The sequence below is a fragment of the Pinus tabuliformis genome, chromosome 2_2 (genome assembly GCF_031772625.1).
Source record: "Pinus tabuliformis cultivar Carrire ecotype Pingquan chromosome 2_2, CPIR1, whole genome shotgun sequence".
In the NCBI taxonomy this organism is placed as follows: domain Eukaryota; kingdom Viridiplantae; phylum Streptophyta; class Pinopsida; order Pinales; family Pinaceae; genus Pinus; species Pinus tabuliformis.
Genome location: NC_142300.1, coordinates 257,455,077 through 257,468,266, shown reverse-complemented (window position 1 = coordinate 257,468,266; position 13,190 = coordinate 257,455,077). Strand labels below are relative to the sequence as shown.

Genomic DNA, 13,190 nt, shown 5'->3' with positions numbered 1-13,190 from the left:
ATAGAATTAAGTGTAGGGATCTCATACTTATTTGAGAATCTCTATGAACCATTTTTCCCTCATGTCATTTGCTGCATTATCATCTATTAGGTCATAGACACATTATCCATTCATTTACAAGCAAAAACATGTTGAGAGCCATACATAGTTGTTGTCATAAAACACATATATAACCAGCATAATAACAACAAAAATACTCATGAAAGTACATCCATATAGACCACATATAATCCATCAAAATTCTCATAGAACTACCAGGATAAATAAAATTTCATTAATGATGCAAAAACCAAACCCAGGATGGGACTTTCGTGTTCCACCAGCCCATAGAATGGCTAAGCCAAATCTCTCTTCAACCATTCACCCTCGTGCCATATTCCAAGCATGAATGTGGAACTCAAAACAACAGAACCAACCAGGGAATATCGAGGCTAAACCACCTCTCCCTCATCAATGGAAACCATACTTTACCATAATCCATCCTAGATCACTAAGCTAACACAATGAACACATCATAACATGCTTTATTCTGATCTCCACCCAATCACTGGTCCAAACAAGCATGAACTCCACCGGATTTCTCCACCTACACTGTGAGGAATTTTCCTGCCTCTTAGTCTCTCGGGATTTACCGCAATCCAAACCCAGATCACTAGGCCCTAAATCGAGACCCACTCTCCAGGCTTTATCGCATATTCCAAACCCAGGATTACTAGGCCCAACTGAGAGAAAACCACCTCTTGGCTTTACTGTATATCCTTCCATTCATTGGCAAGTATTCCTAGGCCCACTAAGGCAACACAATCTTGGCTTTACTGCAACCTACAATGTGGCTCAGGGGTCACTAGGCCAGTGGCTTTACTGTGATCCACAGTCTGGTTTAGGGACCACTAGGTCATGTGCTCTATCATTTGGATATCCACCCCACTCGACTTCGAATCCATCTAGAAATCCAGCTCAACCAAAACATGATAACCCCATCACACCATGGCTATGTTGAAATGACAAGGCTAGGCTGAAAATAATTTTACACCTGGGAAAACCCATGCCACAACACCAAAGAACCACATGCAATACCATGCATGCCAAATCTAACAAGGAAAATACACATGCAAATCGATACCTGCAGAGAATCTTGTTGTAGTTGCTTGATCTTGCCTTTCCCTACTTGATCTTTCCTTCCTGTTGCCTTCTTTGCCTTTCTTGCTCCAAGAAAAATCTAAGAGTGAGAGAGAGTGAGAGAGATAATAATGAGAGAGCTCCAAAAATCAACTGATAAAATGTTACCCATTGATCCTAAGAATCCTTTTTATTAGTGAGGCCTCTATTTTCTTCATTTTCCTCCTCACATGCAACATGTGACCTTTCACCTCCCTTTTCTCTCCTAATTTCCATTATTTTCATAAATATATGTGTCAAAAATTCCATTTTGCCTTTCCAAAGCCTTAGCCATTGCCTTTGCCAATTTCCTTAGCCATAATAAACCAAATGAACACCACTTAGGATGTCTTGCCCAACATTCAATTTGGAATAAGTGTCCCATCAACCGTGGTTATTATTTTTCTTTTATTTACTTTTATTACATGTAATTTTCACAAGGGCTATTACACAACCATCCCCCTTGGGGAACATCGTTCTTAGTGCTAGAGCACACCAAGACCTCAGAAAAACTGATGAAAAGAAAACATACTACCCATGGAATTTTATAACATAGCTCGATGCAATATTTACAATGATAACCCTTGCTAAAAGCAAACCAACATAACAACATAATAACATGACATCATAATGAAATGACACCCATACTTCTTATTGGAGCTTTATAACATAGCTCATGGTGGTATTTACATACATATACATATCTACATATAGAAAAATCGTCAAAACATATACCAGAACATATACCAAAACACCATACCAAAACTACTTTGCCTCAACTAGCAAACAAGGAAGGATACATAGCCCACATCTGATCTGCCATCTCCCATTTAGCTTCATCGGTCCTAAAGTGCTTCCAATGCACTTTAACCTGCTTGATTTCTCAGTTCCACAGCATGAGCACCTTTTTATGCAATATACACTAAGGCTCCAGCGGGAATTTTCCATTTGGTTCCACCTGCAATATAGACCATTCAATCACATGATCAACATACTTAGCATACTTGTTAAGTAGTTACACATGGAAAACATCATGGACTTTCACTATCAGAGGCATTTCAAGTCGATAGGCTACTAGCCCAATCATCTCAATGATACTAAAGGGTCCACAAAACCGTGGTGCTAACTTGGTACATGATCAAATTTGTAACGAGCTCTTCTTTGGTTTGATGCTCAAGTACACCTATTCCACAACCTAAAACTCCTTAAACAACTTTTTTCAATATGTATAACTCTTCTTCCTATCATGTGCTGCCTTTAGCTTATTCTTGATTGCCTACATTTCTTGTTCCATGTCTTCCAACATCTCTAGTCTAATCAACACCATGTTAACTAGATCACTCCAACTGATGAGAGTATTGCAACTTTTCCCATACAATGCCTCAAAAGGACTCATCCTCAATGACTCCTGATAACTGTTGTTGTATGCGAACTTTACCAAGGGGAGATACTCTTCCCACTTTTGTTGTTGATGCATCACATACATCCTCAACATGTCCTCCAATATCTTGGTTACCCTCTCTGTCTGTCCATTTATTTGCAGATGATGAGTTGTATTGAAGGCCAACTCTGTGCACAAACCTGCAAGAAACTCCTTCCAAAAATTGGAAGTGAAATTCACATCCTTGTCTGACACAATCTTCTTTGGAACACCATTCAATCTGACCATATCTTGGATGAATACCTATGCTACATTCCTATATGAGAATGTAGACTTCATGGAAATGAAGTGCGAAACCTTTTTTAACCTATCCACAACAACCATGATGGAATCATGTTGTCTCACTGTCTTTGGCAACCCTGTGATGAAGTCCATGGAAATGACCTCCCATTTCAACTCTGGAATCGCAATTAGCTATAGAAGTCCACCTAGATGTTTGCACTCTAACTTCACTCACTGACAATCAAAACATCTAGCCACAAACTCTGCTACATCCCTCTTCAAGTTCAGCTAATAATAATATATATTCACTGCAATCAATGTCATTTGATAACCTAGGTGGCTGGAATAAGGTTTCACATGAAACTCTCTCAAGGTCACCTTCTTGAGCTCACTATTATCTGGAACATATATCATGTCTTTAAATCTGACCAATCCATTTGATGTAAGACAATAATCCATACTATGTGCACCTGCACCTATACCTGTACTTGTACTTGTTCCTGTACCTATATTGCCACTTGTACCTATACCACTACATGTACCTATACCTACACATGTACATGCACCTGTAATATAAGTTGTACCTATACCAACACCTTGCTGCAACTTGTGCACAATCTCTATATACCTGACATCTTGCTAACCTGCCTACAATATCCTATTCTGTAAGTCGATCCCATAGGATCTCATAGTTGCCAAGTGATTTACCTATACCCACTTGCTAAGAGCATCTTCCACCCTATTCTCTTTACCTCTGATGTACTTGATCTCTAAATCAAACTCATTGATCGTGGCCAACCATCTAACTTGCCTCGCATTCAGATTTGGTTAGTCAAACAAATATCTAAACCCAATAAGATCACTAATAAGTAAAACCCTCCTCCCAAGAAGATAATGTCTCCACATCTTTAATGCATGTATGATTGTTGTTAACTCAAAATCATGTGTTGGGTAGTTCTTCTCATGCTCGTTTAGTTTTCGCAACTCATAGCATACCACCTATCCATCCTACAAAAGGACTCCACCAAGTCCTCTCTTGCAAGCATCTTTACATACTACAAACTCCTTGTCTAGATCCGTAATCTACAACACTGGTGCATGTGTCAACAACTGCTTAAGCTACTCAAAGCTAGCCTCAAACTCCTTTGTACATTCGAACTTCTTACCTTTCCTTTGCAGTGATGTGATAGGATACGCAATGATGTGATAGGATAAGCAATTTGCGAGAAGTTCCTAATGAACCTCCTATAATAACCTCCCAAACCCATGAAAGATCTTACCTCATCCACACTCTTAGGAGCTACCCACTCCATGATGGCCCTTATCGTTTCTAGATCTACTGCAATGCCCTCCTTGGAGAGCGCATGTCCCAAGTAATGTACCTAAGTCTGAAAGACACGACACTTGTTGAGCTTAACATACTACCCATGCTCCCTCAACAACCTCAACACTGTTGCTAAATGATTGACATGCTCTTCCTCATTTTAGAATATACCAGTATATCATCAATGAACACAATAAAAAACTTATCCAAATACGAATGAAACACACTATTCATCGAGCACATAAATGTAGCTGGAGAATTAGCTAAGGAAAGTGGAAGTACAACAAACTCATAATGCCCATACTTGGTCCTAAATGCAGTCTTGTAAATGTCCTCCTATTTGATGTGTACCTGATGGTATTTGGATTTCAGATTGACCTTTGACAATATTTCCACTCCCTTCAGTTGATCGAACAAATCATCAATCCTCGATAAAGGGTACATGTTCTTGTTGGTCACTTTTTTCAATTGCTTGTAGTCAATGCATAATCTATGAGTTCCATATTTCTTCTTCACAAATAATATTAGTGTGCCCCATGGTGATACACTTGGCATAATGTATCCCTTGTCCAACATTTCCTTCAACTATAACTTTAACTTAGCCAACTCACGTGTGCTCATCCTGTAAGGCACTTTTGATGATGGAGCTACCCCTGGAAGTAACTCAATAGAAAATTATACCTCCCTGTGAGGTGGCAACTCTCAAATGTCCTCAAGAAATACATCCTGAAACCGCTGCAAAACTGGGTACCTACTCAACACATCTGCATTCTCAACCTCCTTACCCTTGTCACTAGAAATGTGTACTGCAATTAACATACACCCTTTCTTATGGCTAAGCTTTTCTTGCATAGCTATCACCATCCTAAATAATGTGGCTTTCTTGTTACCTTGCAATACTCTCGGTTCTCCATTGCAATCAACACACTCAGTGGCTTTGTCTTAACAATCTACCTTGGTTCTATGAAAATACAACTAATCCATGCCCAACAACATACTGTATGATCCCAATGGTAATAAATCCAAATGTGTTGTTGTAGGCATACCATTAAGCTGAAATGCACAAGCTCTTACCCAATGATGAATTCACTTCTTTGTACCTGTAGCCATCTACACTAACCATGATTTTGCATGTAATTCCTTACTCAAACCATACTTTTCCACCAAGTCAGGACTAACATAGCTATAATTAGATCCAGGGTTAATAAAAATAGAAATAACTTGATCACAAATATTATCGTCGATCTCAATGATAGATTCCTGGTGTTCTGCCTACCTATTGTCCACTGCTACATAGATACGTGGAATACTCTGACCAACATCCCCAACAGTTTGTGCATCCTGGGCATTGTATATCTAAGGCCTACTACCCTGATTATGTGGACAATCTCTCTTAAGGTGATCCTTATTGTATGTCCAACACTCCAGTCGACTAGTACCAACACCTCTATGTTGCTACTATGACCCATGTCCTTGTCTAGCTGCATTGAATCTCTTCTGCGATGCCACATTCTCTTTCTCATCTACATGCTAAGGCCTTGTCCTCTTAGGCTTCCATTTAACTTTACCTTTGTCTTTCCTTTTCCATCATTGTTGGGATTCATTCTTACGCTTTGACTATTCATAGCAATGCTTCAATTTCCCAATAACTTCCTCAAGTGACCGAGGCTCATCATACTCAATCCGATCTCTAAATGCTAATGGAAAACCACTGACAAATCATTAAACTTTAGCCTTATCATCAGTAAGATATGTTACATACCTCAATAGCTCCAGAAACTTGATTGTGTACTCTTCATCTATCATTGATCCCATCTTTAGATCATAGAACTCTTTAGCCTCACTATCGTAGTACCTTTCTAACAAGTACCTCTTCTTGAAAAGTCTCTTGAACTCCTTCCAACTCAAGTCATCTGTCTTGATGTCTCTGGCCCACTTAACATCTTCCCACCAAATTTCTTCTTTACCTTTCAAGATGAGGATCACTACCCTAGAGTTCATGTTATTTGTGTGCTCATGCAAATTAAATAATTTATTCATCCCAAATATCCAAGCCTTTGCATCTTTCGGCTTCTTCACATATCCATCAAAATTAGGTGGCTTCGCTTCCTTAAACTCATATGGAAAGTATCCCCTATCATTGCTCCAGTAAGGATGATAGTGATGACGATCATGTTGTCTATTAGAACCAAAACTAGAATAGTATGTGTGCTCATCACCCCTCCTATCAGGAGTGTACAACAACCTACCATCTCTCACCTTGTCATATCTATCTGACTTATGTTTACCAAGAGACCTACTTGCATATACCCCATTAGTTCTATCCTAATGTGCATGGCTGATCGGAAGTGGCCCTTGTCGCTGCAAGTCTAACAAACTTTGAAGTAGTATAGCTTTAATTTATACTTGTTTCTCTTGTGCATGTATGATCCAGTCCTTATCTGCCTTACAACTCCTTATATCTTCCTTCAAGCTTCTCAATGTGTTTTCCAATTCAGAAGAGTGTTCCACATAATTCTACCCATCTGATTCATAGGGAGATTCTATGTAGTCTACCACCTTGCTAGTCATTTGGTCTCTTTTCTGCAATGCATAATATGTCAGATAAACCAAGTCACAATAAATCAATGTACCTTAGTATAATTCGGGGAGGATACCTTGTCTGCAAGATCAAAAAATAAACATGATACATGTATATCATAAACATAACAACATATATACATACAACAAGTAAGTGTATCAAGGCATAAACATCATTCTAGCTAGGGTCTAGTCATCAATGCAAGGCCATATGAATAATGCATGCTATGACCTCATGCATGACGAAAACCATTACTCCATTGTACACATTTCCACATGAAACCATTAGCATGCATAAAAATTCCAAATCAACTACACATATGCATAGAGGCATGTAGTCGAGCATAAGCAATCAATTCTTGCAATCAACCTACAAGATTGATACATGCAATCAAACTTACAAGAATGTAGCCTAACATACAAGGATGTAAGTAGGAAACATAAAATCTACATGTAAGCAACATGTAACAATATGTAACCAATCATATACTCATGACCATGCATTCCAAAAAATCAAAATCAAATTCCTCATGACAACCTTACTACCATCATGATCAATATCAAGAAAATGCAATAAGCACATGGAATGCAAGTGTAATATACACACAGGCAACTGACATGCATGCATGACAAACACACACTTCTCATCCAGTCCGAGGGGTGAACAATGCTCTGATACCACTCTGTAACACCCTCCTCACACATCTATCCAAGTAACGAGCCAACAGGGGTAAACATGTAATGTGAGGCTACTATGATTGGATTCAACCTCCTATGTGGACTTTATTTACTTTTATTAGATGGAATTATCACGAGGGCTATTACATCATGTTACACTTGGGGAAACCTAAAACGGAGAGAGAGCCCACTAGGAACATACTCAAATAAATTCTTATTAAAGGGGTTTGCTTCTCGTTATGAGGAACTGACACCACGCAATATGCAGGAACAACTTACTAAAGTAGAAGGGGACCGCTCTTCTCGAATGACTCCCCTCTAAGATGCAGATTGGGGATCAATATTGGAAAAATATTTTTTTGTTATCGAGGAATATCATGGACAATCATGAATACCACCTGGATATTCTCCATTAATTAGAACATTTTCATATACACTTATGTGATCTAGATCAAAGAATTGAGTAGATTGAGCACCACTTGAGCATTCCCCCGGTAGCAAGAAGACCTCCTGATGGTCCACAAGAACCTACTGAGATTATAAGCTCATATTCATACCCCTCAGTGACAAGTGTGATAGTTAGTAGTTATTTTTGTTGATTTCCTTTGTTTTTCCCTCTTATACATGGCTAATCTTCCTTGAGTGTCAGCTTTGGCGTGAATATCTTTGTATCTCTTTGCTCTAAACTATCTATGTTTAGTTTAAGGAAAGTATATTTTTTGTCATGGTTAGATCTCCTATATGAGAGACTATTGAAAGAATGTCTTAGTTAATGGAAACACAATTTTTTTAGTTAACAAACATTCACCCCACAAAAATAAAATAAAGTTATAATTAAGTATTTTTTTTTTTTTTTTTTTAAATCTATGCAAATGAGATTTATCATGAGATAAGTATTCTTTCAATCCTCTAATTTATACAAATAGACTAATTTTATTCTATTTTATTTTTTTTAAATTTATTAATTTTAATGTAATTTAAAATAATTGATATGAAAATTTAGGATATTTAATGAAAAATGTATATATGATAATTTACATATAAATAGTCCTACAATTTTTATTTTGCAAAGTTTAAAATTATGTCTAAAAATTTAATTCTATGTCAAATTTAGTGCATTGTGATTTCAAGGACGATACCAATAAATAACATATATGAATTACACTTTTATATGATGGTTTCAATTTTAAATATAATATATCTAAAATTTAACCAGGTATATATAGATGGAAATTAATTATGTCGTAAGGCATTTCCCTTTGAAATGAACTCCCCTTTGTGCCACCATGTACTATCTTGGACCGTTGATTTGAGATGTTAAATGATTAAAAATATTGTCACCACCCGATCATCATAAATGGTTTTCATAAATGCTACGGTAGAAGTTACGGTAGTTCGTTACCGTAACGACCCACTCGAATTTTCTTTGTAAGCGCACTAAAGATTCTAGTAGTACTATGTGTTCAATCCGTTCTTTAAGAGTCTATCTTTCCTGGGTTTTCTTAAACTCAATTTTCTTATTTCCTGCTTGACACCAAGCATCAGAAGTGGTAGGGCTCTGAGCATTACAGTGCTAATTTGGTGCTTTTCCGTTGATTTGTGGCTAGAATTTTGCATTGGGACCAAGCAAAAAAATCTAGCCATATCTGCCAAGGGATGTGTGACACGCAATGATTGCGACCACCATTTCCACTGGTGGGAAGAGTTTCCCTTCAGGAGATTTCTACAGGATCTGTTGGCATTTCTCTTCATTGTGTTGTTTGTGATCCTCGTCATCTTCTTAGCGCTCGATCCGAACGAGCCACGATTCTACCTGCAAAATGCTACAATCAACGAGCTGAATGTGAGAGACAGATTGCTCACTTCCATCTTGCAATTCACGGTGGTGTCACTTAACCCCAATTATAGGATCAGTGTCATCTATGACAGCTAGAGCACGTACGCCTCGTACCTGGATTAGCAAATCACGGTCGAGTGTGCATTGCCCCCTTTCTACCAAGACCCCAAGGATATTAGTGTCTTGGCTCCCATTTTATATCAGAATTCTGTTCCCTTGGCTCTTGTCGTGTGAGAGCACCTGAATTCCGAGAGGATGAAAGGGTCATTGGTATAGACATTATAATGTCTAGTTTAGAGCAATAATGTGCAGCTGGAAATGTATTTTCTATTGCATTGAGAGTTCTAAACATCTACAAAAGAAGATGATATGTAAAAAAGGGACAACCTTGTATAGTTGGATCAATCAATTCTAGTTGAATCATTCAATTCTATTTCAATCTTTTGATGTTGATAAGAATTACACCCATATGAGATCAAGTTTCAATTTCTTCTAATTTCAAGGTGATCATTTTCTGAGTTCAATAGCGAATATTAGTATAGATATTGGAAGCTTTTATTTCTCATAATTGGAGATTGATGGCATCGTTTCATAGAAGTAGTAAGTTTCCAAGAAGTAATAAGTTAATTCAAGATACTTGTTTATGGAAAAATAGTTTCAATACAATGTATATGTAGCAATCTTCTCCTTCCTAGTTTCATAGAGGTTTCCCAACTCCATTAAAGTTTGGGATCTTTCCATAAATCTTATCTCCAAATTTCTAACTTTGATAATGTCTTTCTTCTGGACAATTGTTCTTTCCATTGAATGCAAATAGAAGCCATGTTGGGTCAAAGGCATTGCTAGGGAGGGATACACACAGTAGAGAGCCCAAGTGTGAAATTGAAACAATAGTTAACAAGGCCTGACTGTAAAGATAAAGTTCACGGGGTGCCTTGTCGACACAGCGAATGGACCACTTTCTTTCTTTCTGCTTTATATTTCATTTTTTTTAAAAGGTTGGTCAGGAGTAAGGTTTTGTATTGAGTTTTCATGTTAGCTCTTTCTATGGTTTATATAATGTTCATTGATTATGAATTTGATAGCATATATTTTTGTTGTAGTTTTGACCTTAGCTTTTATTTACAATGGCCATTTTATTTTACAACAGTCATTACTGATATCCATTGCATATTATTTTTTAAACGGGACATGCACTCTATTTTTAAATATATATTTTTTTGCCAAGCTTGTCAATTTCCAAAATTAGCTTTTAGTTAGATTTTTTGTAACAATATACATGTTTCAAAGCCCATGACAAGAAGTCTAGTAGATGAAGGATTTGATTCACTTGAAGTAATTACTAAGTACTTGGAGGTTTTCTTCAAGATACTTGTTTATGGAAAAATAGTTTCAATACAATGTATATGTAGCAATCTTCTCCTTCCTAGTTTCATAGAGGTTTGCTAGCTCCATTAAAGTTTGGGATCTTTCCAAAATCTTATCTCCAAATTTCTGACTTCGACAGTGTCTTTCTTTAGGACAACTGTTATTTCCATAGAATGCAAATAGAAGCCCTACTGGGTCAAAGGCATTGCTAGGGAGGGATACAAAGCAGAGAGACCAATTGTGAAATTGAAACAATAGTTAACAAGGCCTGATTGTAAATATAAAGTTCACGGGTACCTTTTCGACACAGCGAATGGACTAGTTTCTTTCTTTCTGCTTTATATTTCATTTTTTTTTAAAGGTTTGTTGAGAGTAAGGTTTTGTATTGAGTTTTCATGTTAGTTTCTTCTATGGTTTATATAATGTTCATTGATTATGAATTTGATAGCATATATTTTGTTGTAGTTTTGACCTTAGCTTTTATTTACAATGACAATTTTATTTTACAAGAGTCATTACTCATATCCATTGCATATTAGTTTTTAAACATGACATGCACTCTATTTTTATTTTTATTTTTCGAAGCTTGTCAATTCCAAAATTAGCCTTTAGTTGAATTTTTTGTAACAATATACATGTTTCAAAGCCCATGACAAGAAGTCTAGTAGTTGAAGGATCTGAGTCACTTGAAGTAATTACAATGTACCTGAAGGTTTTCTTATTTTGCACTCTCACCAAGATAGATATTTTTTTACCAGTTAGTGGAGCTTAGAGGGGCAAGCAATGGAAAAGAAGTTGGTAAAATAGATGACGAGATGGGGGAACATCTTTATGTGTTTATCTCTAGTTATTGTAAGGAGCTTGTCAACCATTTTTTCCACTTTTGCTCTTTCTATGGTTTATATAGTTGTATTTGGTAAAAACACACCATTGCTTTCAAACTTAAATGCATCGTGATGTGTGAGTTCATTATTAAAAAATCATCCTCCCCCTATGGGAAGGTTACTATTTACCTTCACTATTGGGTTAGGTGATTGGAGAGTTCCCTCTGTTTTGCACCCATAAACTGCGAGAACACATGTGCTTAAGAAGTTGTGAGTGTAACATGAGTGCTCAAGAAGTTGTGAGTGTCATTTGAGTTTTGAGGGAATTTAAACCCTTTTATCTTACCCTATCACTCTTTTACTCGTTTATCTTACCCTATCACTGGTCCTTATGTAGTAATAATATATAACTTTCAACATGTAGACATTCTAAATATATCATTTTAAAACATTACAATACTTTGCAGAAATTACAACGATTTTACAAAACAATTCAAGATACTAATTTCTTTTCTACAGCGAATGTTTCCTTTGCAACATCTGATACAAATATTAATTATAAATATATTATATATTTGTAATATATGTAATGAGATTATTATATATTTAACTTAAATATTAAGCAATATAATATAAGATTACTCTAGAAGCTTTAAAACGTTTGTGATTGAATACACCATTAATTTACTCTTTATGGACATTTGTGATTAAATACACCATTAAAGTACTTTTTCTTAACTGAAAGTTATTTATTATTGGCGGCAGAAGATAAAGAGTTTTGGCTACATGCCATTCCATATGTGCTCTCTTACTCATGACCCCCCAATCAGAACACGTTAATCACTGGCCCATGCGCAGTATTTTTGGTATAAGACCCGTCCCTCGACCAACGGATGCAAGATCCACTTGTTCAATATCCGTCTCCACGGGTACGTTCCATCGCACATGTATCCGGAACGCTAAATTTTGTATAGTGGTAATATTTTTGAAATCGTAAATTTCAAAATGCGAAACTCATAGCGAATAGAGAACTGAGAGAACTGTGTAACATTTTAATGGGTTCTAATCTTTATAGGTTCTCTCACACATGTATCCGAAACCCTAAATTTAGGGTAGTGATAATAGTTTTGAAATCGTAAATTTTAAAATGCTAAACTCATAACCAATAGAGAACTGAGAGAACTGTATAACATTTTTATGGTTTTTAATATTTATAAAATTTATTAATAGCGTTATGCAATTTAATAATAATATTTTTGTACGAATTTGTTTTTATCACATTTATATATAATACCTCGTCAAACTTTATGGGTGTTGTGTTAATATTAATACAATATTATAATAATAATGTTGGATGTATTATCAGTTTTGATAGAAATAAAAGTTAATAATGTTGGATGTATTATGAGATTTGATAGAAATAAAATTTTATTATTTATATATATATATATATATATATATATATTTATTTATCTATACAATATTTATATTAGATAATTAGATTACAATAGATAATTAGATTACAATAGTTTATTTTTATATAGATTATATTATTTTGTTGATAGGTATGTTTATTTTACAATAACTTAGTTTGGTAGAAATTTAATTTCCATTAAAATATGCTGAAATAATTATAGTAGTATTCATAGATCCATGGTTAAGAGTTATCTCCAAATTAGTTACGCTCTTCTAATTAATTTATGTCAAAATAGTCAATTAAAAAAAATGTCATATGAACACATTTCATATTGGGCATGT

At 35.8% G+C, this 13,190-nt stretch overlaps 1 pseudogene; it reads left to right on the top strand.

The window, feature by feature from the left end:
* The first annotated feature begins 8,760 nt into the window (after nt 1-8,760).
* LOC149192272 (NDR1/HIN1-like protein 1) lies at nt 8,761-9,516 on the top strand (annotated as a pseudogene).
* The last annotated feature ends 3,674 nt before the right edge of the window (nt 9,517-13,190 follow it).